At 44.4% G+C, this 25,058-nt stretch overlaps 1 protein-coding gene across 6 annotated transcripts in view; it reads right to left on the reverse strand.

Moving 5' to 3' along the window:
- Window positions 1-25,058, reverse strand: part of rbks (ribokinase) — a 154,535-nt gene that overhangs the window by 4,955 nt on the left and 124,522 nt on the right. The window lies entirely within an intron of this gene.

Below are 25,058 nucleotides of genomic sequence, written 5' to 3' on the forward strand. Positions count from 1 at the left end.
ACCTTTGGGACACGACTGGAGGCGAAGTCATTTAAAAAATAAATGATCGCAAATTGTACAGGATGGGTTGAAAAGTCTTCCTCATCTGCATTTATCTGATACGTGATATTCATACAGTCATTCAGATAAATGATTGGTCCAATGGTTGCAGAGTTGTATTTGCCCAGTGTAGGTACCAAACAGATGAACACCAGATCAGACTGCTTGGAGTCACATCTGGACCAAAGGAAGATGGCAGCTGGAGGTCAATCATCTCGGTTCTAGGAGATCACTACAGGAATTCCTCAAGTTGTGTTCTCGGCCCAAACATGTTCAGCTGCTTGAAGTAACATTCACATCACAGAAGTATTAGACAATGGCCACCTCCAGCAAGAGAGGATCTAACCATTGCCCCTTGACATCCAATGGCATTAGCATCACTGAATCTCCAGCTATCAACAGCTTGGGGGTTACTGTTGACCAGAAACTGAACTGGACTCGCTAGATAAATATTGTGGCTACAAGAGCATGTCAGAGGCTAGGAATCCTGTGGCAACTAACTCACCTCCTAACTTCCCAAAACCTGTCCACTATCTATAAGGCACAAGTCAGGAGTGTGATGGAACACTCTCCACTTGCCTTGATGAATGCAGTCCCAACAACAATCAAGAAGTTCAACATCATCCAGGACAAAGCAGTCTGCTTCATTGGTACCCCATCCATAAACATTCACTCTCCCCACCAGTGGCAGCAGTGTGTACCATCTGCAAGATGCACTGCATGGAACTCACTAATGCTTCTCAGACAGCACCTTCTAAACCCACGACCGCTACCAACTAGAAAGACAAGGGCAGCAGATACATGGGAACACAACCACCTGGAAGTTCCCCTCCGAGCCACTCATCATCTTGACTTGGAAATATTTCACTGTTCCTTCACTGAGACTGGGTCAAAATCCTGGAACTCCCTCCCTAACCTACACCGCATGGTCTGCAGCGGTTCAAGAAGGCAGTTCCCCAGCACCTTAGGGGCAATTGGGGATGGTTAATAACTGCAGGCCTAGCCAGCAACACCTACACGCTGTAAATGAATAAATAAAAGATGGCAAACTATAGAAACTGAGCTACTTAATAGGTTTGTGCAAATATTAACAAAACCATACTGCCCGCACAGGGACAATATTTAAACATAATTTCATTCATACCAATAGAAAGGGGTGAAAAAAGTTTTGTAAAAGAACTGTCATATTTTTACTGATAGCTTTGAAGCACAAACATTACCAAAGATTTATTTCGAAAGATTTATGACTTGGTTCCCGTGCAGCTTCTACTTGGCTTGACTTTGACAAGTCACCTCAAGGGCCGTACCAACGAGCTGCATTTTAATTCAACTTCTAATTAGGTACTCAAAAGCATCGCTGATCTAGATTTGCACTGTTTTTTAGGGTTTTTTTTTGTTTTCAGAGTCGTTGTTCTCTGTTAGTAATGAGTATCACTCCTTGACACTGGTTTTTCAAATGCATCTTATATCATTAAGTACCTACATAGAACTGCTCTTGCCAGTGGAGAGCTGGCATGGTACAATGCCCAGTTTGCCGCCCTCAGTGAGATGTCTCCCGAAGGAGGGTCAACTCAATGTAATCCATGTTGATTCCCCATTCTTTGAAGTGCCCTGGAGAAGAAGAATGATGCAAAGCTGGTGTAGGCGTCACTGTCACAAACCATCTTGTCAGTAAATGGACTTACTTCTCAAAGGCGTTAATGATCATCTGACGGTCTTTAAACTCCCCCTATATAGCAACAGCAAGCAACTCATCAGTGTATACACTCCAACCATGACCTCCATTCCTTGATTGTTATGGTGCCTAAGTCAACCAAGGTAATCAGCAGGCATGGGAAGGGGGCCATTGGAAAAAAAAAGGTTTGGCAGTTCCAACAGCAATGGTCTCCTTTTAGAATCATAAATTCCCGACTATGCATAAGGAGGCAAGTTCGCACCAACAGAGCATCTTACCCAGGCCCACCCCATCCAATTCTCATTGTGGGCGGCACGGTGGCACAGTAGTTAGCACGGCTGCATCACAGCGCCAGGGACCCGGGTTCGATTCCCGGCTTAGGTCACTGCGCGGAGTTTGCACATTCTCCCCATGTCTGCATGGGTTTCCTCCCACAATTTGAAAGACGTGCTGGTTAGATTAATTGACCCGAACAGATGCCGGGGTGGCGACTAGGGGAATTTCATAGTAACTTCATTGCAGTGTTAATGTAAGCCTTACTTGTGACTAATAAATAAACTTAACCCTGCCAATCCCCCTAACTACACATGTTGGAACACTAAGGGGCATTTTGGCATGGTCAAACCACCTAACATGCACATCTTTGGACCATGGGAGGAAACTGGAGCACACGGAAGAAGCCCATGCAGACACGGGGGAGCATGTGCAAACTCCACACAGTCACCCAAGGCCGGGATTGAACCGGGGTTCGTGGCGCTGCGAGGCAGCAGTGCTAACCACTGTGCCACCATGTGCTGAGCATGAGCTTTTTGTCACCAACATTGTTTGCCACTTCATTAATCTCAACAAGACATCTTGGATGCACCCCTGTTCCGTGCGTAGATGTTGAATTGAATATGTCATCACCTCGTAAGATGTTGATGTTACAAAATCTCTGTGCGGAGCTGATTGCTGGACTGACCACCATCTTATCATTTCAAAGCTAAACATTAAAATCTATCCCCTGGACACCCCAGGGTATGAAGATCCAAAAGCATCTCAATGTCTTGAGGCTCAAACAGGCAGTCATTAAGATAAGTCAGAGAAACTCAAAAGTCACCTACGTATAGCGAAAATGGACACATTGAGGGTAACTGGCTAATGTTCAGCAATACAGTGTACTCCACTGCTCTACAGGCCCTTAGCCCTGCCTCTCATAAACACCAGGATCGGTTTGATGAAAACAATTAAGTGATCCAGAAACGACTGGAGGAGAAACATTGCTTCTACAGGGCTTGCTTTAATGACAACCTCTATCCTGGAACAATGCCTTCCAAAACATCTGCAAGATTTTTCACTGCAATGTCATGAAAGAGATCATAAAGTGTTTAAAGCAAACTTTTTTTTCCTTATTTAAATGTGAACTCTGCTGAACCAAAGGATGGCTGCTATAGGTCACATGATTCACAAGTTGGCTAGTCTCTGGAAATTTCCACCAGCAGGACAAAACCTCAACCCCCATCCTTGTGAAATCTCACTCATCTCAATTGAGGACACATTACAATTAATAAAACCAGGGACCAGCAGATGACATGTGTCCCCAGCCTGGTCCTATAGTAAAAGGACAGCCATTGAAATGGGTTATAGCTGCAGGTGCTAAGAGTCACATATTCCCCCAAGCTGAACAATAGATTTTGACCAGAGACATAGAAACTGCTGGTTAGACTGCAACTGACTCATTAACGGGCAACTTCGCATGAACTGAGCTTAAAGTTTTAATATTACATTTCTAGACTCGTAACTCAGTCTGCTGTTTAACCTCCAGTCTGCATCAAGGCTAAGCCGCCTCATAGCTTGTTTCTCTGGAAGATTCCTGCCATCATATCCAGCAGATCGAGTCGCTGCACACCAATCAGATCTCACGGCATCACCATCTACTTGAAAGGATCCTGCAACTCTTTCTTCAGTTAGCTGAGCCCGCCTGAACTATAGCTACTCCATGAAGGTAACCTCACTGGATCCAGCTTTATGGACTCTGACAATCATGAGTATCCATATTTGCAGTTCTTTTTTAAGTTATTCATAGTTGTACTTCCTATCTTCTTATTGTGTGTGTGTATGAAGGTGTGATTATTCCCTAGGTTTGAATGTATAAATAAACAATGCTTCTGAGTTAATTATAAAGAGAGTTTGCTCCGAGTTACTTTAATAAAAAGGTTGACTGCACAGTTTGGGTTTGGGGAAACACGCCACAAATATTTCAAACATTAAAACACTCTGCTGATGGATAGATGCTGAGAAAATAAAGGAGTTCAGGTTTGCCTTTCCCCCATGTCTGTAACACCAAGTAAGAGTAGTAGTCATCACTTCATCACTCACCTGATGAAGGAGCAGCACTCCAAAAGCTTGTGTTGCCAAATAAACCTGTTGGACTTTAACCTGGTGTTGTGAGACTTCTTACTGTGCTTACCCCAGTCCAACGCCGGCATCTCCACATCATGTAACACCAAGTGCAGGGAGATACAAGTCACTTGGCTGAATCAAAAAGCAGGTGAACTTCAGTCACATGCTGACTGCTAGGACACGAAGAGCCTCTATCATCTGAAATCTATGTGCCCCGGTTACTGGTCTATCACGGGCGGCACGGTAGCACAGTGGTTAGCACTGCTGCTTCACAGCTCCAGGGTCCCGGGTTCGGTTCCCGGCTCGGGTCACTGTCTGTGTGGAGTTTGCACATTCTCCTCGTGTCTGCGTGGGTTTCCTCCGGGTGCTCCGGTTTCCTCCCACAGTCCAAAGATGTGCAGGTTAGGTTGATTGGCCAGGTTAAAAATTGCCCCTTAGAGTCCTGAGATGCGTAGGTTAGAGGGATTAGTGGGTAAATATGTGGGGGCAGGGCCTGGGTGGGATTGTGGTCGGTGCAGACTCGATGGGCCGAATAGCCTCCTTCTGCACTGTAGGGTTTCTATGAACCCTCAGTGCCAATGGATCAACATGCTCGAGAAAGCCCAAATTCTAGAAAGATGGGGCACAGATCTTTAACCACATCCTCAAATGGCCTTCATCCATCAAAGCAGCAGCAAACAGCGTATCAGGTAGACAACGTTGGCCATCATCTCACGTGAGAACACCATCGACCAGGTACACGGTACATACTCTTGCAACTCGGCCAACATTGTCTACCTGATACGCTGCAGGAAAGGATGTCCCGAGGCATGGTACATTGGGGAGACCATGCAGTCGCTACAACAACAGATGAATGAACACCGCTCGACAAAGGGGCAGCACGGTAGCACTGTGGTTAGCACTGCTGATTCACAGCTCCAGGGTCCTGGGTTCGATTCCCGGCTTGGGTCACTGTCTGTGTGGAGTTTGCACATTCTCCTCGTGTCTGCGTGGGTTTCCTCCGGGTGCTCCGGTTTCCTCCCACAGTCCAAAGATGTGCGGGTTAGGTTGATTGGCCATGCTGAAAAATTGCCCCTTAGTGTCCTGGGATGCGTAGATTAGAGGGATTAGTGGGTAAAATATGTAGGGATATGGGGGTAGGGCCTGGGTGGGATTGTGGTCGGTGCAGACTCGATGGGCCGAATGGCCTCTTTCTGTACTGTAGGGTTTCTTTGATTAATCACCAGGCAGGAGTGTTCTCTTCCTGTTGGGGAACACTTCAGCAGTCACGGGCATTCAGCCTCTGATCTTCGGGTAAGCGTTCTCCAAGGCGGCCTTCACGACACACGACAACGCAGAATCACTGGGCAGAAACTGATAGCCAAGTTCCGCACACATGAGGACGGCCTCAACCGGGATCTTGGGTTCATGTCACACTATCTGTAACCCTCACAACTTGGCTGGGCTTGCAAAATCTCACTAACTGTCCTGGCTGGAGACAATACACATCTCTTTAACCTATGCTTAACCCTCTCTCCACTCACATTGTCTGTACCTTTAAGACTTGGTTTCCCGTAAAGACTCGCATTCCAACCATTATTTTGTAAATTGAGTTTGTGTCTTTCTATGCCCTGTTTGTGAACATGACTCCCACTCACCTGATGAAGAAGCAGCGCTCTGAAAACTTGTGGCTCGTGCTACCAAATAAACCTGCTGGACTTTAACCTGGTGTTGTGAGACTTCTTACTGTGCTTACGCCAGTCCAACGCCAGCATCTCCACACCATGGCTACCCTAAAAATGCTACCAAATAAATCTGTTGGACTTTAACCTGGTGTTGTGAGACTTCTTACTGTGTTTGCCCTAAAAATACCAGACACCGAGGAGCTCACCCTAAAAATACCAGACACTGAGGTGTTTACCCTAAAAATACCAGACACGGAGGTGATCACCCTAAAAATACCAGACACTGAGGTGCTTACCCAAGCCGGCATGCTAAGCATCCACACCATATCAAGGTAGTCACGGCCAAGTTGGACTTGTCATGTAGCCAGAATGCCTGACACTCGCTTACCAAAGTGAATCTACTGAGAGCTTAAGTCTGAGATGCACTTCCATGGGGGCATAGGGCAAAGTAAGTGGTACAAGGACACTCTGAGGGCTTTCTTCAGTTCTGATATTGATCTGGAGACTTGGGCAAGTTTGCTGGGAGGGTCATGGCACCTGGTACAACCAAATAAAAAATGGTGCAATCTCCTTCTAAGTGTATATTAGAAGCAAAGCGAGAATACACCAAGGAGAGGAAATCCCGAGCCAGCAACTTGTCTAAAACTCGGCAGTGTCCTTCCCTATTTAGAACAGAATCCTCTGGGTGCAGATTGGCCTTCACAGTCATCTCCGCACCCAACGAAACCCTACCTAACACCCAAGATGATGAAAACAGTTCTCTTCACCTCAAAGGATGAACAACACTGCCCACACAGAATGGTAGCCATGTTGTGGAGATGCCGATGTTGGACTGGGGGAAGCACAGTGAGAAGTCTCACAACATCAGATTAAAGTCCAACAGGTCTATTTGGAATCAGGAGCTTTTGGAGCGCTGTTCCTTCACTCCTTCACTCATCTGACAAAGGAGCTGCGCTCCTAATTCCAAATAAACTTGTTGGACTTTAACCTGGTGTTGTGAGATTTTTTACTGCCCACACAGAATGAGATTTTGTACAGGTTTTATGATGATGGAAGGAGTGAGAAAGGTTGCTGCGTTCAGGCCATTTAAAAGGAGTATAGTGACTACATTTAAGTGTTTCCTGTGGTTGTTTCTATTAATTGACATTAATAGTGATTGAATAACTCACTGTGATTCTTCCACCTCCAATCAAAATGTAACAACTCAGTTCATTAAAAGTGAAAATACTTCTGCTCCCCTGCCAGAGTTCTTAACTGCAGTTAAGATGGGAAGTTTCTCCCTTGGATTGCTGCCTTACTGAAAGAATTATTTAATGTCCATAGCTCGCAGCATCGTACACAGGCGTCAGCAAGTCAATTCTTATCTCTGCTTTTACACCAAACACTGGAATGCACAGCATTCTGCAAACCCACTCCAGCTGACCCAATGTGATTGAGTACACAATTCTGGCACGCCAAACCATTTCATATTCACAGGTAAACTCAGTGAAACGCTTAATTACAGTGTCTAGCCCTGTCCAAATGTCAGCTGCTCTCCCAATTATCCAAGTGTTAAATGCTCAGCACAGTTCAGACACAGACGTTTCACCGAGAGTCAGCAGTGGCTTCTGGGCGTCTAATCATGTTTGTGGATGTTTTCCTTCAGAACGGATTGCTGAGCAAATGATTAAACAGGCTGTGGTTCAAATATGTGCAACTCAGCTTATCTGTGATCTCGTTTGTTGAAAATGTAACCCAAACAATGTTTCTTGGCAAACTTTTATCAGGACCTGACTATTGAATAATCTGGTTCGAAGGAACTCAGGACTTTTATTGCCTTGTCTCCCTGCTTGTGTGTGAACCCATGAACAGAGTTCTGGTGACTTGATTCAATAAAGATCTGCGCAATCTTTATGTTGCATAACCCGCCTGTACACAATTTCCCTCAATTAATTATGTAGTGTATAGATTTGTTCCTTCATATTTCATGTCATTCCAGACTTGTCTGCACATTCAGTACAGGCAGGCTTCCCACAGAATGCTTATTCAACTCTTCAATTTATCTTCCTTCCCCCCAACAACACTTCAAATTGACAACCCCCAGTTATTCATAAACATTTCAATTATCCGAGTGCAGTGCTGTTAGGTGGACCCCAATCATAAATGCCATCTCTGTTTAGGTTTTAAATTTAAAACTACAGCTTGCAAAACTCTGGGTCCCAGTGTGATTGTCTGAATTTGGTATAATGGTGATGATAGTTTCAAGATACTAACAAGCAGTTTGACACCGGAGCCGTATTTGGAGATATCAGCTCAGATGACCAAGGATTTGAACCCATGTCCATTTTAAAGTTAAAGTTTATTTATTAGTCACAAGTAAGGCTTACATTAACATTGCAATGAAGTTACTGTGAAATTCCCCTAGTCGCCACACTCCGGCGCCTGTTCGGGTCAACGCACCTAACCATCACGTCTTTCAGACTGTGGGAGGAAACCCATGCAGATACAGGGAGAACGTGCAAACTCCACACAGACGATGACCCAAGCCGGGAATCGAACCCAGGTCCCTGGCGCTGTGAGGCAGCAGTGCTAACCGCTGTGCGCCCACCTTAAGAAGTGTCTCAAAAGAGAAAAGTGAGATAGAGGTGAAGATATTTAGGGAGGGTATTCCTGAACCCAGGGAGTAGGCAACTGAACACAGCCACCAATAATGGAGTGGTTAAAATTGGGGTTGCTCAAGAGGCCAGTATTAGATGGACACAAATACCTTGGGAGGGATGTGGAGCTGGAGGAAAGTGCAGAGATTGGCAGGGGTGAGGTCATGGAGAGATTTAAAAAGGATGAATTTTTAAATTTAACTCTTTAAGATTGGGAGCTCATGTAGGTCTGCAAGTACAGGTGAATGGCAGGGTGCAGGTGAGGGCATGGACAGCAGAGTTTGGATGACCTCAAGTTTACAGAAGGTAGAATGTGGGGATTCAGCCAGAGCTGTCCTTCTATAGTCCAGTCTAGAGGTAACAAAGGCATGAATGAGGGCTTCAGCAGCAGTTGAGCTGAGACAGGGATAAAGTCAGGCGAAGTTACAGAGGTGGAAATAGTTGGTGATAATGATGGCTCGAATGTGTGGCCAGAATCTAAAATTCGATACCAAGGTTGCAAACAGTCTGGTTTAGTCTCAGACAGTTGCTAGGAAGAGGGATGGCGTCAGTAGCCAGGAAATGGAGCTTGGAGTGGGGACCAAAATGGCTTTAGTCTGTCCAATATTTAATAGGAGGAAGTTTCTGCTCATCTGGTACTGGATATCAGGGAAGAAATGTTGGTCAAGAGAGGTGGTGGTGAGATAGAGCTGGATATCATGAATGTAAATGTGAAAACTAACGTTAAGCTTTCATGTAAAGATACCTTATTGTAGCATGGGAGTGAAGTAAAAATTTAAAAACTCTTTTCCAGTTACACAATATTGCTACTTCTACAATCATAGAATCCCCACACTATAGAAAGGGGCCTCTGGGCCCATTGAGTCTGCACTGACCACAATCCTGCCCAGGCCTATCCCCGTAACCCCACATCTTTACCCTGCTAAACCCCCTGACTCTAAGGGTCAATTTAGCACGGCCAATCCACTTAACCTGCACATCTTTGGAGAGGAAACCGCAGCACCCAGAGGAAGCCCACGCAGAGACAAAGAACAAAATAACAAAGAACAAAGAAATTACAGCACAGGAACAGGCCCTTCGGACCTCCACCCTGCACCGAACATGCTGCCCGACTTAACTAAAACCCCCTACGCTTCCTCCCTCTATTCCCATCCTATTCATGTATTTGTCCAGACCCTTATCATATCTGCTTCCACTACCTCCCCCGGCAGCGGGTTCGAGGCACCCACCACTCTCTGTGTCAAGAACTTGCCTTGTACATCTCCTTCAAACCTTGCTCCTCGCACCTTAAACCTATGCCCCCTAGTAATTGACTCTTCCACCCTGGGAAAAAGCTTCTGACTATCCACTCTGTCCATGCTCCTCATAATCTTGTAGACTTTTATCAGGTCTCCCCTCAACCTCCGTCGTTCCAGTGAGAACAAACCAGGTTTCTTCAACCTCTCCTCATAGCTAGTGCCCTCCATACCAGGCAACATCCTGGTAAATCCTTTCTGTACCCTCTCCAAAGCCTCCACATCCTTCTGATAGTTCGGCGACCGAAAGTGCAGACTCCACACAGACCTGTCGGAATTGAAACCAGGTCCTTGGTGCTGTGAGGCCGCAGTGCTAACCACTGTGATGCCCATATAAGAGAACATTCACAAACAGAATATATCCCAGAAGCCAAAACCATAACCTGCCGTATATTTTAAGGAGGTAGCTCAGTTTGGGGACCTGCCGCTGTGCTCTGCAGCATCTGAACCTGATGCCTTACTGCCTTGTAATAATATTCACTCAGTCTTTCACTTACGCATGATCAGAACTGCATATCTTCAGATTTTCTATAAAAATCAAAACACTCAAGCAAACAGCAGCTGCAAAGAATGCAGCTGACATCAGCTGAAATCCCACCTCATTTGAAGATTCACTTTTCCTGGGAACAAGCTTATGTTCCACTTGCATACAAATAACTTCTGAGCAGTTTTTGTGTAAAAGAAGAAAGCGATACATTTCAGACAGGCCTTACTGGAGTTCACGAGCAGGAGGTCGTCACAACAACTGTGGGCCACTCGCTGATCACTGAGAGGGTGCCTGCATACAGCTTTGTCTAGTATTACTGATGGCAGTGAGGATTTGTTTTCTTTAAGAAAAAGAAGGTTCGTTGGTCAACAAGAATTTTCAGACTGCAGAATTTGAACAAAGAATGTATTGTGCGGTGGAGCCAAGAAAGGATGAAGAGATAAATAACCCCAACTTTAACCTACAAGAGGGTAAGTTGGCAACTGTAATAGGCAGGTTCACTGGAATCCTTGACCTCCCAGTAAAGTTTACGTGTCCAAGCTAACACATCGGGCGGGACTTTCCGGCCACGCTCGCGCCAAGGTCAGCAAATCCCATCCAAGGTCAACGGACCTTTTCACGCCCGTGTCCCGCCCGTTATATTTGATTTGATTTATTGTCACATGTATTAGCATTAGCATACAGTGAAAAGTATTGTTTCATGTGCACTATACAGACAAAGCATACTGTTCATAGAGAAGGAAAGGAGAGAGTGCAGAATGTAATGCTACAATTATAGCTACGGTGTAGAGAAAGATCAACTTATGCAAAGGTAGGTCCATTCTTCCCTGACAGCAGCAGGGAAGAAGCTGTTTTTGAGTCAGTTGGTATGTGACCTCAGACCTTTGTATCTTTCTCCCGACAGAAGAAGGTGGAAGAGAGAACCTTTTGGCTAAGATCAAGTGTGGTTTCGACATGCTGTACTTGGTTGAAGTCATTAGGTTACATTTTAGCTTCATTTGAAGCAATTTTTAAAAGGAGCATCTCGGCCTTTTGGCTAAGATGCAAATGAGATCAAGCCTTGGAGGAGGTGCAGTGCCTACTCCAATCACCTTGGATCATGTAGATCAAGCCCAAGACAGGAGGTGAGAGCCCTGTCTTGTCAGCTTGGATCGGGAATGTCTCAACTTGTTGAGACTCTGAATTGGACTTGATTTGATTGAACTGGAATAAAAAAAGGTGCAAGAGAGAATGTCCCGGGTGCATGGGGTCCTTAATTATGCAGACTTTTCCAAGGCAGCGGGAAGTGTAGACAGAGTCAATGGATGGGAGGCTGGTTTGTGTGATGGATTGGGCTACATTCATGACCTTTTATAGTTTCTTGCAGTCTTGGACACACAAGCTGTGATACAACCAGAAAGAATGCTTTCTATGGTGCATCTGTAAAAGTACAATTCCCATGGCAGGTGTGACAGGAAAATTCTGCCCCTCTGCTGTTCTCTGAGAAGCAGAGAAATCCTTTTGAAAGGTTTTCAAGGCATCTAAAGATGAAAAATGTGCAATCTATTGTGGGAACGGTGGAAATTTCAACAACTTTATCTATTAGAAAACAAATATAAAGGTGCTGCTTCTTTAAATGTGCATCAGACACAAAGCTTTGGAAGGCAGCCTGTTATTAGCATCTTCTAGGTTGCTTACTCTTGATAACATCTTCCATTTCACTCAGCAAGCTCTTCATCCAACAGTTGTTTCCACAATGGTAGGAGAAATATGTGGGAAGTTGCTTTCTAACTGCTCCCTAGAGAGCAGTTGGGAAAACTCATCCCACCTTCCATGCAAATGTGCACTTGACTCATTTAGCCACAGACCCAGGGTTAGCTAGTTACTCATTCAAAGAGATGGCAGTTGATAACCATTGCATTCCTATCTGCTGAGATGCCATTTTTTTCCCTCATTGAACAGTGCTGTTTTCCTATTTTTTTAAAACAAACATGCCTTGCCACAGAGCAGATCACTCACAAAGACAAATGAGATCAAAGACAGACAATGTGACAGTGTCCACAGGGCAAAATGCCTGTGGTTGCAGCCAACTTTCCCACTTCACAGATTCATTTTCTGCACAGTAAAATGATGGAAATCTGGTTGACAGTGTCAGGCTATTAATTCATAAGCTGGTCAGCCATTACACTGATTCATAAATGAGTCACTCAAATAACTTTGAATAGAGAATTACATGCATTTACAAAGGGCCTTATCATGTTGTCGAAATGTCTCAAGGCCCTTTCCACAATAGATATCTTCTAGATGGCATTGACTGCTGAGTAGGCAAATGCGGCAAAACATTCTGTGCCAGCGATGACACATAAACATCTAGATGACTTATCAGTCAATCTGTTGTTGCTGGTGGTATAGGTGGAGGGAGGAATGTTGACCAGAAAAACTCGCTACTCTTCTTCAAGATTTGATTTGATTTGATTTATTATTGTCACATGTATTATCATACAGTGAAAAGTATTGTTTCTTGTGCGCTATACAGACAAAACGTACCATTCATAAAGAAGGAAGGGAGAGAGTGCAGAATGTAGTGTTACAATCATAGCCAGGGTGTAGAGAAAGATCAACTTAGTGCAAGGTAAGTCCATTCAAAAGTCTGACAGCAGCAGGGAAGAAGCTGTTCTTGAGTCGGTTGGTACGTGACCCCAGACTTTTGTATCTTTTTCCCGAAGGAAGAAGGTGGAAGAGAGAATGTCCGGGGTGTGTGGGGTCCTTAATTATGCTGGCTGCTTTGGGAGGCAGCAGGAAGTGTAGATAGAATCGATGGATGAGAGGTTGGTTTGTGTGATGGATTGGGCTACATTCACAACCTTTTGTAGTTCCTTGCGGTCTTGGGCAGAGCAGGAGCCATACCAAGCTGTGATACAACCAGAAAGAATGCTTTCTATGTTGCATCTGTAAACGTTGGTGAGTATTGTAGCTGACATGCCAAATTTCCTTAGTCGTCTGAGAAAGTAGAGGCGTTGGTGAGCTTTCATAACTATAGTGTCGGCATGGGAGGGACCAGGACATGTTGTTGGTGATCTGGACACCTAAAAATTTGAAGCTCTCGACCCTTTCTTCTTCGTCCCCGTTGATGTAGACGGGGCACGTTCTCCTTTACACTTCCTGAAGTCAATGACAATCTCCTTCGTTTTGTTGACATTGAGGGAGAGATTATTGTTGCTGCACCAGTTCACCAGATTCTCTATCTCATTCCTGTACTCTGTCTCGTCATTGTTTGAGATCCGACCCATTCCGGTGGTGTGGTCAGCAAACTTGAAAATCAAATTGGAGGGGAATTTGGCCTCACAGTCATAGATGTATAAGTATAGTAGGGGGCTGAGAACACAGCCTTCTGGGGCACCGGTGTTGAGGATGATCATGGAGGAGGTGTTGTTGCCTATCCTTACTGATTGTGGTCTGTGAGTTAGGAAGTTCAGGATCCAGTCGCAGAGAGAGGTGCCGAGGCCCAGGCCACGGAGTTTGGAGATGAGTTTCGTGGCAATAATAGTGTTGAAGGCTGAGCTGTAGTCAATAAATAGGAGTTTGACATAGATGTCCTTGTTATCTAGGTGTTCCAGGGTTGAATGCAGGGCCAGGGAAATGGCATCTGCTGTGGACCTGTTGCGGCGATAGGCAAACTGTAGTGAATCCAGGTAGTCTGGGAGGCTGGAATTGATTCGTGCCATCCTTACTGATTGTGGTAACTTGCAACCTATTTTTGTCTCACTGTCACCCGCCTTACACCTAAAAACAGGGAGGTCATGGGGTCAGGATCACAGGGAATATTGTCTGCTCATTATGACTTGCAATCTCGAATTAGCTAATCAGCTTCAACCAGAAACACCTCGCTGAGAGATGGAAATTGGGATAAAATAATGCAGTTAAGACACATGATTTTCCTCGCTTCCCGCACTGCTGCCACTATTTCCTCAATCTGTCCACAAACCGTGGGCTGTGTAAACCAGGAGGTAGCCTTTTCCAGTGATGTTTAAAGGTTCCTCATCTATTATCATTTAGGGGCTTCTGACAAAGCACCTTTTCTCTTCACAAGCTGGATGAGGAAGAGTGGGAGGAGGAGCAGCAACAAGAGGAAGAAGCAACCAGCTGCAGTTACAGGGTTGGCCAACTGTGGTAGGCATGCTCGCAGGAATCCTTGACCTCCTAACAAAGTTTATAGTCCCAAGTTCTCTGAGAAGCAGAGCATAAGCAGATTTTATGTGAGATTCAGGGGATGCTGGTAGCCTGGGTACAAATTGGCTGAGGGATGATATCTGTTTATCCACTGCTCTCTAGCTAACTAGAGGGACGAACATGTGGGGACCGACCCCAGAGATGGCAACAGGAATATTCACCTCTGCCTCCCTTTCCTCTTTAAAGAGACACCCAGGGATACATGTTAACGAATACTTTAGTAAGATAAGTTGAAGAGATTCAGCAGATGGAATACCTAGCCTCATAAATAGGAACATTGAAAACAGGAACAAGAAAGTCATTCTAAACCGTTAAAAATCATCGGTTAGGCACCAGCTGGATTGTGTAAAATTTTGGGCACCACAATTTTTTTTATTCCTTCATGGGATGCAGGCATTGCTGGCTAAGCCAGCATTTATTGCCCATTCCTAATGGCCCTTGAGGGCAATTGAGTCAACCACATTGCTGTGGCTCCGGAGTCACACGTATACCAGACCAGGTATGGACGACAGATTTCCTTCTCTAAAGGACATTAGTGAACCAGATGGGTTTTTGTGGCAATCAACAATGGTTTCATGGTCATCATTAGACTTTTAATCCCAAATTTGATCATCTGCCGTGGTGGGATTGAAACCCGGGTTTAGAGCATTACCCTGAGTCTCTGGATTGCTAGTCCAGTGACAACACTACTATGCCACTGTCTCCTTTTGGAAGGTCAACAAGGCCCTGGAGAAGGTAACAAGGAGGTTTATCAGAATGACGCTGGTGATGAGGGACTTCAATTATGTGGAGAGATTAGAGAAACTGGCATTGTTCTACTTAGAGCGCAGCTGGTTAAGGGGTGATTTAGTGGGAGCTGTTCACAATTCTGAGATTTGATCGAATAGATGCAGAAAAACGGTTTCCTCTAGCTCGTGGGTCAGTAATCGGAGGCTATAAGTTTAAAACAATTGATGGTACAATAAGAAAAATTAGGAGTTTTCTTTGCATAAAAAGAGTTATGATCGGAAATCCCTAAACTAAAAAGGTGGTGAAAGCAGATTCTTTGAGAACTTTCAAAAGACATTAGATACATGGGCGGCACGGTAGCACAGTGGTTAGCACTGCTGCTTCACAGCTCCAGGGTCCTGGGTTCAATTCCCAGCTCGGGTCACTGTCTGTGTGGAGTTTGCACATTCTCCTAGTGTCTGCGTGGGTTTCCTCCGGGTGCTCCGGTTTCCTCCTACAGTCCAAAGATGTGCGGGTTAGGTTGATTGGCCAGGTTAAAAATTGCCCCTTCGAGTCCTGAGATGTGTAGGTTAGAGGGATTAGTGGGTAAATATGTGGGGGTAGGGCCTGGGTGGGATTGTGGTCGGTGCAGACTCGATGGGCCGAATGGCCTCCTTCTGCACTGTAGGGTTTCTATGATTCTATGATACATACTTAGAAGAGTATTGATATTCAGGGTGATGGGGAAAAATGCTGAGGTGCTGAGTCTAAATTCGACAACTCTTTCAAAAAGGGTCAAGATAGGTCGAATGGCCTCTTTGGTCCTGTAGATTTTGTGGTTGCCTTTGGAGGCTGAACATTCCTGAGCTCAAATTCCTCTACTGCAGTAACTGTTCAGCTTCTGGCCCAGTCATTCCACCCTCAAAATAAGCTGTATGTGACCAAACATCAACATTAGTATTGGTCCCACTGCTGTCAAAGGGGCTTCCCTTTGTTCACACCCTCCACCGCTGGGGAACCCATAGCGGGAGGCTGCCGTTGGCAGGCCCGCAAAATCCCACCGGCAGAAACAGCCAAAAAACCCTGTCCAAAGTCTCTTTTTCTTCTACCCTATCAAGTCTTTTAATCATACCTCAATTAGTTCACCTTTTAATATTCTAAATTCAAGGCAGTTCAAGCCCTTTGTAACTTGTCCTCATAATTTACAGTTACTTTATGTAGGTATCATTCTGGAGAAGGTGCATTGCAGCCCACACAAGGCCAAGGTATCTTTCCTTCTCAAAGGATTTGCTTTCACCACCCTTTCAATTGATGCATTCCAGATCATATAATAACACTGGAAAAACTCATTTTCCTGAGGTATATTGCCCCCGAACAAGACTCAATACTCTAAATGGGGTCTGACCAGAGTTTTACATAACTCTAGATTAACTTCCACTTCTTTGTATTCTAACTCCCTGGACCTACTGCAGCCCCTGCTACAAGAGCAACTCTCTCTACTTACAAGGGTTTGCAGGACACCAAGTATACACATATGGAACAATTGCCTGACCTATTAGATTCTACACTTAAATGTTCATGGGGAGATTCAAACCCGAGTTCAGAAGGATGAGAGAGGATCTGATCGAGGTGTATAGAATTTTAAAAGGGTTTGATAAAGTAAATGTTGACCAAATGTTTCCTCTCATGGGGCAACCTAGAACAAGAGGTCACAGGTATAGATTGAGAGGTGGTAGATTTAAAACTGAGATAAGGAAGAACTATTTCTTGCACAGGGTGATGAATTTGTGGAATTCGCTGCCCCATAGCGCGGTGGAGTCTGAATCGTTGAATGGTTTCAAGGAGGATAGATATATTTCTAATAAAAAAAGGGGATAAGGGGAAATGGGGAACAGGTGGGGAGGTGGATTTGAGACCAAGGAGAGATCAGCCATGATCTGACTGAATGGCGGAGAAGGCTTGAAGAGCTGAATTTGCCTACTGCTCCTAATTCCTATGCTCACAAAGAGGTGTGTGTTATCCATTCAGCCAAGATAACATCTTCAAAGGTGAAATTTCATGAAAACAGCAAGCATGCCACATTAACAGACTGCTCGTCTATTGCTTATTCGGATTAGCTTGAAGATATTTTTCAGTAGTTGTTTTTAAAGCTGCACTCTATAGGCTGTATGGAAATCATTGCTGTTGGAAATTACTCATTCATGTTTAACAATGTTTGCACAATCTCAGCAAGGCGCTGCCTCCAAAATGCCTGTGTAGTCAGTCTCTCTTTTTCTCTTCGCCTCATATCTGAAGATGGATGATGTGAAAATAAGACTGCACAGTAGGGGAAGGGGGGAAGGAGGGGGTGGAGAATAAGAAAAAGGGTTTCAGGACAAATAAATTTTAGCGTAGTCATCAACTCCATTATCACTGTATGATGAGACTATCCGGACAGCAAAAGGCTAATTAGATCAACCTCCATCATCTGTCATCCAGCAGTCTGTTTAATGTCTGCATTTTTTTTCCTGCGGGGCACTGTTTTTTTGAACTTGTAATTATTACTAGAAATGGTACACGGGGGGGTGAACTGTTGTTTTCTATGAGCTGGGTTCTGCAAAGCATGGAAAAATATGGTATGGCAGATTAAAGTTTGTTAATATACATCCGGATTGATGATCCCTGAAAAAAGCATGTCCTTACATGTTAATGGAAACTGTATTCCAGACATCCAGTTTCAGTTCTTGCAAACAGATCACTGGAGGGATAAACAGTATTGTAATCGTGAAAGATTGCCTGTGTTCAGTATTGACCATGAGAGGTGCGGTCAGTTCCTGGTTTTCTTTTGGATGATTGGAAGAAATGCCACAGTTCAAAGGTCTAAAGTTTATTTACTAGTGTCACAAGTAGGCTTACATTAACACTGCAATGACGTCACTGTGAAAATCCTCACGTCGCCACATTCTGGCGCCTGTTCGGGTACAGTGAGGGAGGATTTAGCACCCAACCAGCACATCGTTTGGACTGTGGGAGGAAACTGGAATACCCGGAGGAAATCCACCCAGACACGGGGAGAAGGTGCAGACTCCGCACAGGCAGTGACCCAAGCCGGGAATCGAACCCCGGTCTCTAGTGCTGTGAGGCAGCAGTGCTAACCACTATGTTGCTCATAGGCTTCAGCCTAGGACAGTAGCTTTGACTGACAGCTGTATTGGTGACCTTTGAAAAGACAACAAGGTTGTTGATTGTAGTCCTCTGACAGACAGCTGGAGTCAGAAACACCCCTTATGAAATTATATTGGGCCACATATGTGACTGAAAATCCAATTTGTTGCAAGTTTTTAATCAGTCAGTGTTCTGCAAATCCAGCTAAAGGAATCTCTTGAAGCCAGATATTATTAGGTAGAAACGGCATACTCAATATCAGAGGATTGCAAAGTCAACTTGCAGGAGCGGCAGTGATACTGAACTCAAGAAAATATCTAGTGTGTAAATCCAAAATCTCATGCGTTCTACGTTTGTTACGACTTTTTATTCCTAAACAATTAATGAAATATACAGAGAGGCATAGTTCCAAATATGAATGATGCCTTGTTGGCATCTTTCACTGCAGAGAAAGGTCTACTGCTGCACCAGTAACTGGTAGTAAGACTGCGTACAAGAGCCAATCTCAAAGCAATGGTTTGTCACATTTTGGACTTGTGAATGCGAAACAGCTGTCCCACTCAGTAAAATCAGTTTTCAATTAGCAAATAATTAGCTCAGAAAGAGTTCTGAACACAACCGTCTTGGAACACACAAGACTCGAGTTCAAAAATGGACTTGTTGCAGGATTGAGCCAAAGACTCTGTTAGTATTTAAAGCACCTCAGAAACTGAGGGCACCACGGCTGATGAAGTCAACCACCGTCAGAATTCCTGCTCTTTCTTGGCTTTTTCAAATAGCAGCTGGTGCAAAAGGAAAATTCAACATCAAGCAGGAGAGGCATTCCAGCCTCTGCAGTAGACTGCCATCCCTCAGCCCTTATCAGCCTAGATCAATCACTTGCACAAGTTTTACTTCAGCTTAATTTTTCAACTTCAGCAGCATTGGTTTTGCCAAGAAACATTTAAGATAGGAATGCTAATTGAGAAAAAGAACTTAAAATCAGATGGGAAAAATATCTCCAGGCCACTTGAGGCAGTCTGTTTAGAGATTTTCGACCAAAGCCTGCAGAATTATTTGGTGTTATTTATACTAAAATGTTACTATGAGGCTCAGTGATGACATCTCTCACTTTTCAGTCAGAAGCTTATGGGTTCAAGTTTCTATTGAGCACATCATCTCGGCTGGTACTTCAGTGCAATACTGAGGAGGTGCTGCACCGTCAGAACTGTTGGGAACAATTTTCATCAGATGTTAATGATTCTCCCGAGATAGGCAAGTTGGGGTCTTGAGCTGAAATGTTGGCGCAACTTGTATTTAGTGCAAGATCCCATCTTAGTAAAGGGGTTGAAGCCATCACTGGGAAAGGCTGCCCAAAAGATCATTAAACATCTGGTTGCCATTTAAATTGCATGCTAGTATTCATTAAAGAAGCTCCATGGCAATTTAATAGTTAACACCTGACCAAAATGCTCTCTGCTAATAGTTTGGGAATAAACACAATATTGATGTTGATTTCAAGTGCAACTTAAAAGGGATATTCACTGTTACTCGATAAAGTTTATTTATTAGTCACAAATAAGGTTTACACTGCAATGAAGCTATTGTGAACACTCTGGCGTCTGTTCGGGTACACGGAGGGAGAATTTAGCATGGCCAATGCACCTAACCAGTACATCTTTCAGACTGTGGGGGGGAACTGGAGCACCTGGAAGAAACCCAGGCAGAACAGAGGGAGAACGTGCAGACTCCACACACACAGTGACCAAAACTGGGAATCGAACCCGGGTCCCTGGCGCTGTGAGGCAGCAGTGCTAACCACTGTGCCACCGTAATAGGTGGCTAGCAGATACTAAAGCTTATCAGTGACATGGTGAGAAACACAACTGACCATAAAACATGTGAGCATGTTGTTACCATCATCCTGACCACAGCATAAACACACACCCTACATCATGGAACAATGATTATAATAGCTGCCAATCTGAAGATTAATCCACTTTAAATTTGCCTTTTTTAATACTTTAAATCTGTGTCTTCTGTACGATTTTAGCAACTTAACTAACTCTTATGATTGACCTTTTCCATTCCATTTATGATTTTGTATGTCAATATCTCCTTTTGAACTTGAAGAGCCCAGATTTCTCCAGTTGCTACTTACAACTGGGACTTTGGAGAGTCAGAGAGTCATTAAGGCATAGAAGGTGGGCATTTGGCCCATAGAGTCCATGCTGGCTCTGTGTAGAGCAAATCAATCAGATCCATTTTCCTGCTCTATCCCAGAAGCCCTGCGAGTTTACTTCCCTTAAATGTCCACTCAATTTCCTTCTGAAATCATTCATTGTATCCCTTTCCACCACCCTTCATAGGCAGGGAGTTCCAGGTCATTACCGCTTTCTGCATAGAAGAGTTCTTCCTCACACCATACCTGCATCCCTGGCCCTAAAGCCTTAAATTTGTGGCCTGTTGTCCTTTACCATCAGCTAATGGGAACAGCTTTTCTTTATCTATCTTATCTGAACTTGTCATAACCTTGTAAACCTCTATCAAATATCCCCTCAGTCTCTGTTGCCCCAAGGAAAGCCCCAACCTCTCCAACCTAACTTTGTAGCCTGGTTCTTGTAGCCTCCAAGGCTTGAACCTTTGTATCTTGATCAGAACTGTAAATAATATTCAAAATTGTGATCCAACCAGAGCATTGCACAGTTTGATCATAACGACCTCTGATCTAATGTTTTGATTACTTAGTTCAACATTCTGTTGGCTTTGTTAATTCCTGCTCTATGTTAGTGCAGCATTTTGAGCATTTAATCAAGAAAGATTCTTGGGTTTTTCCGAACTTCGTTTGCATAATTTTAAAAGCATCCATGCAGTACATTTAATACTAGTGTTTCATTCCGATATGCAGTACTATACATTTGTTACGTATACATTTATTTATACACTAAAGCTTGGGGCAGTTGCAAACATTTTAAATGTACTGTAAATCTTTGACACAGAAACTGGGGTGTCATCTCTGCATATCGCCGAGGCATAAAACACAGTTTGGTATCATCTGTAATCTGACCTACTGCACTGGGTTTCCAAAAGCAAATACATTAATGCAAATGAGAAAGAATAGTGGCCAACACTGAACCCTGGGCACCCCATTCAGGTTTCTCTTGCACCACCCAAACCAGACAAAATCTCCATAAGAAATATCCATTGCTTTGTGCACAATTCAGACAACCTTTGAGCCAATGAATGATTTACTCAGAACACCCACAGTTTTGATCTTAATTAATGACATTTTTGCACAACTTTATAAAATGCCTTTTGCAAGTGTAGGCATGACCTGTTGTATGGCTGGCAATACTCTGGCAATGTCACTCCCTTCGTGACTTTATTCATTTGTGGGACATGGGGGTCGCTGGCTGGGCCAACATTTATTGTTGCCCGATGGCAGTTGAGAGTCAACCACATTGCTGTGGCTCTGGAGTCACATGTAGGCAAAACCAGGTAAGGACGGCAGATTTCCTTCCCTAAAGGACATTAGTGAACCAGATGGGTTTTTCCGACAATCGACAATAATTTCATGGTCATCAGTAGATTCTTAATTCCAGATTTTTAAAATTGAATTCAAATTCCACCATCTGCCGTGGCAGGATTCGAACCCGGGTCCCCAGAACATTAGCTGAGTTTCTGGGTTAATAGTCTGGCAATATACCACTAGACCATTGCCCCCCAACCTCAAGAAGGTTGGTAAAACAGGGCCTTCTCTTTCTGAATCAATGTTGACTGCTGTTTACTAGATTATTGTAAATATGAGATCTTCAAGTTTACATTTGATAATTATTTATGGTATTGAAATACGGATCTGTAGTTTGCAGAGTTCAATTAATCGCCCTTTTTGAATATATTAGCCTCATTCCAGCTATTGATTTCCTTGTAAAGACTGTATTCCTCTCAAATCTTCTCCTCAGTCTTCTTTAGCACTCCAGGATAAATAGCTTCTATTCAAAGTGATTTAATAATTTTTGAGCCTTTTTAGTCTATACAGTGCTTAATCTCTTTCCCAATCAGTATCTAGCTGTCAGAGCTAGAGTACTGTGCGTAGTTCTGGTCGCCACATTATAGGAAGGATGTGATTGCACTGGAGGGGGTACAAAGGAGATTTACCAGGATGCTGCCTGGGATGGAACATTTAAGTTATGAAGAGAGGTTGGATAGGCTTGGGTTGCTTTGATTGGAGCAGGGAAGACTGAGAGGAGACCTGATCGAGGTGTACAAGATTATGAGGGGAGTGGACAGAGTGGATAGGGAGCAGCTGTTCCCCTTAGTTGAAGGGTCAGTCACAAGGGGACATAGGTTCAAGATGAGGGTCGGAGGTTTAGGAGGGATGAGAGGAAAAACCTTTGTAGCCAGAGGGTGTGATTGTCTGCAATGTGCTGCCTGGGAGGGTGGTGGGGGCGGGTTGCTTCACATCCTTTATAAAGTACCTGGATGAGCACTTGGCATGTCATAACAGTCAAAGCTATGGGCCAAGTGCTGGTGGATGGGATTATGATGTGGAGATGCCGGCGTTGGACTGGGGTAAACACAGTAAGAAGTTTAACAACACCAGGTTAAAGTCCAACAGGTTTATTTGGTAGCAAAAGCCACACAAGCTTTCGGAGCTCTAAGCCCCTTCTTCAGGTGAGTGGGAATTCTGTTCACAAACAGAGCTTATAAAGACACAGACTCAATTTACATGAATAATGGTTGGAATGCGAATACTTACAACTAATCAAGTCTTTCAGAAACAAAACAATGTGAGTGGAGAGAGCATCAAGACAGGCTAAAAAGATGTGTATTGTCTCCAGACAAGACAGCCAGTGAAACTCTGCAGGTCCACGCAACTGTGGGAGTTACAAATAGTGTGACATGAACCCAATATCCCGGTTGAGGCCGTCCTCGTGTGTGCGGAACTTGGCTATCAGTTTCTGCTCAGCGACTCTTGCAAATGCACCCAGCAGAGTCGCTGAGCAGAAACTGATAGCCAAGTTCCGCACACACGAGGACGGCCTCAACCGGGATATTGGGTTCATGTCACACTATTTGTAACTCCCACAGTTGCGTGGACCTGCAGAGTTTCACTGGCTGTCTTGTCTGGAGACAATACACATCTTTTTAGCCTGTCTTGATGCTCTCTCCACTCACATTGTTTTGTTTCTGAAAGACTTGATTAGTTGTAAGTATTCGCATTCCAACCATTATTCATGTAAATTGAGTCTGTGTCTTTATAAGCTCTGTTTGTGAACAGAATTCCCACTCACCTGAAGAAGGGGCTTAGAGCTCCGAAAGCTTGTGTGGCTTTTGCTACCAAATAAACCTGTTGGACTTTAACCGGATGGGATTAGGCAGGAGTTCTAGTGTTTCTCGCATGTTGGTACAGACTTGATGGGCCAAAGGGCCTCTCCTGCACTGTATGATTCAGAGGAACTCGCTTCTGCTGAGAGAAACCACGGCAAAGCTTTACTCAAAGTCACTCTGCCAAATCACATTCCTTGGTGCATGGACTATTGCTAGTCTTCAAGGCCACTTCATTTTCAGGAGCAATACAGTTCCACATCTCTGTCCTGGGATATTTCCACTCAATTAGGGGAACATGCCTACGTCACTCACTTGGCTTTTCTCTTTCCCTAACAAAAAAAGGTTTCCCTACAGAAATACCGCCAGGGAGAAACAGGAGAGTTGAAAATCCTGATGAGGAGATGATACAAATCATACACTGACAGACATGCCGGTTTGTGGGAAAGGTTACAGGTAGGGTGGCAACTGAAGGTTGGTAAAAGCTGAGACATGCTATGCATTGGTAGTCCTATCTTTACATGCTATCTCAAAGAATTGCAAATGCACCCAGCTGCTATTTTTTTTTTAAAAAGGCAATGTCATTGCGTGCAGTAAAATAAGTTCTCCTGTGCTCTACCATCATAGGAGAAAGCTGGGATCATCTGTTGCCTCACCCACAGCCTCACTGCTGTGATTCGTCACCACTTGCAGCATGATATTTGACTTGTGCAAGAAGGATCCCTACAGTGCAGAAAGAGGCCACCTAGCCCATCGTGTCCGCACCAACTTTCCAAAAGAACATCCCACCCAGGCCCTCCCCTTTGCCCTTTCAATGTAACCCCGCACATTTACCATGGCTAATCCACCTAACCTGCACATCTTTGGACTTTGGGAGGAAGCCGGAGCACCCGGAGGAAACCCACACAGACACAGGGAAAACGTGCAAACTCCACACAGACTGTCACCCGGCACAGTGGCACAATGGTTAGCACTGCTGCCTCACGGCACCAAGGATCCAGGTTCAATACCTGGCTTGGGTCACTGTCTGTGCAGAGTCTGCACGTTCTCCCCGTGTCTGCGTGGGTTTCCTCCGGGTGGTTAGGTGCAGTGGCCATGCTAAATTCTCCCCCATTATACGTGAACAGGCGTCGGTGTGTGGCAACTAGGGGATTTTCACAGCAACTTTATTGCAGTGTTAATGTAAGCCTACTTGCGACACTAATAAATAAACTTTAGAAACCAAAGGTTGGAATCCAACATGGGTCCCTGGCACTGTGAGGCAGCAGTGCTAACCTTGTGCCACCAATGCGTATCATTTATTTCTAGAGAGCTAGAATATAAGAGCAGCGATGTACTGCTGAGGCTGTATAAGGCTCTGGCCAGATCCCGTTTGGAACATGGTGAGCAGTTTTGGGCCCCATACACAAAGAAGGATGTGCTGGCTTTGGAGGGGGTCCAGAGGAGGTTCATAAGGAACGACAGGTTTGTCATATGAGGAGCAGTTGTGGAGTCTGGATCTGTACTCGATGG

Source organism: Mustelus asterias, chromosome 5 (assembly GCF_964213995.1).
Source record: "Mustelus asterias chromosome 5, sMusAst1.hap1.1, whole genome shotgun sequence".
Lineage (NCBI taxonomy): Eukaryota > Metazoa > Chordata > Chondrichthyes > Carcharhiniformes > Triakidae > Mustelus > Mustelus asterias.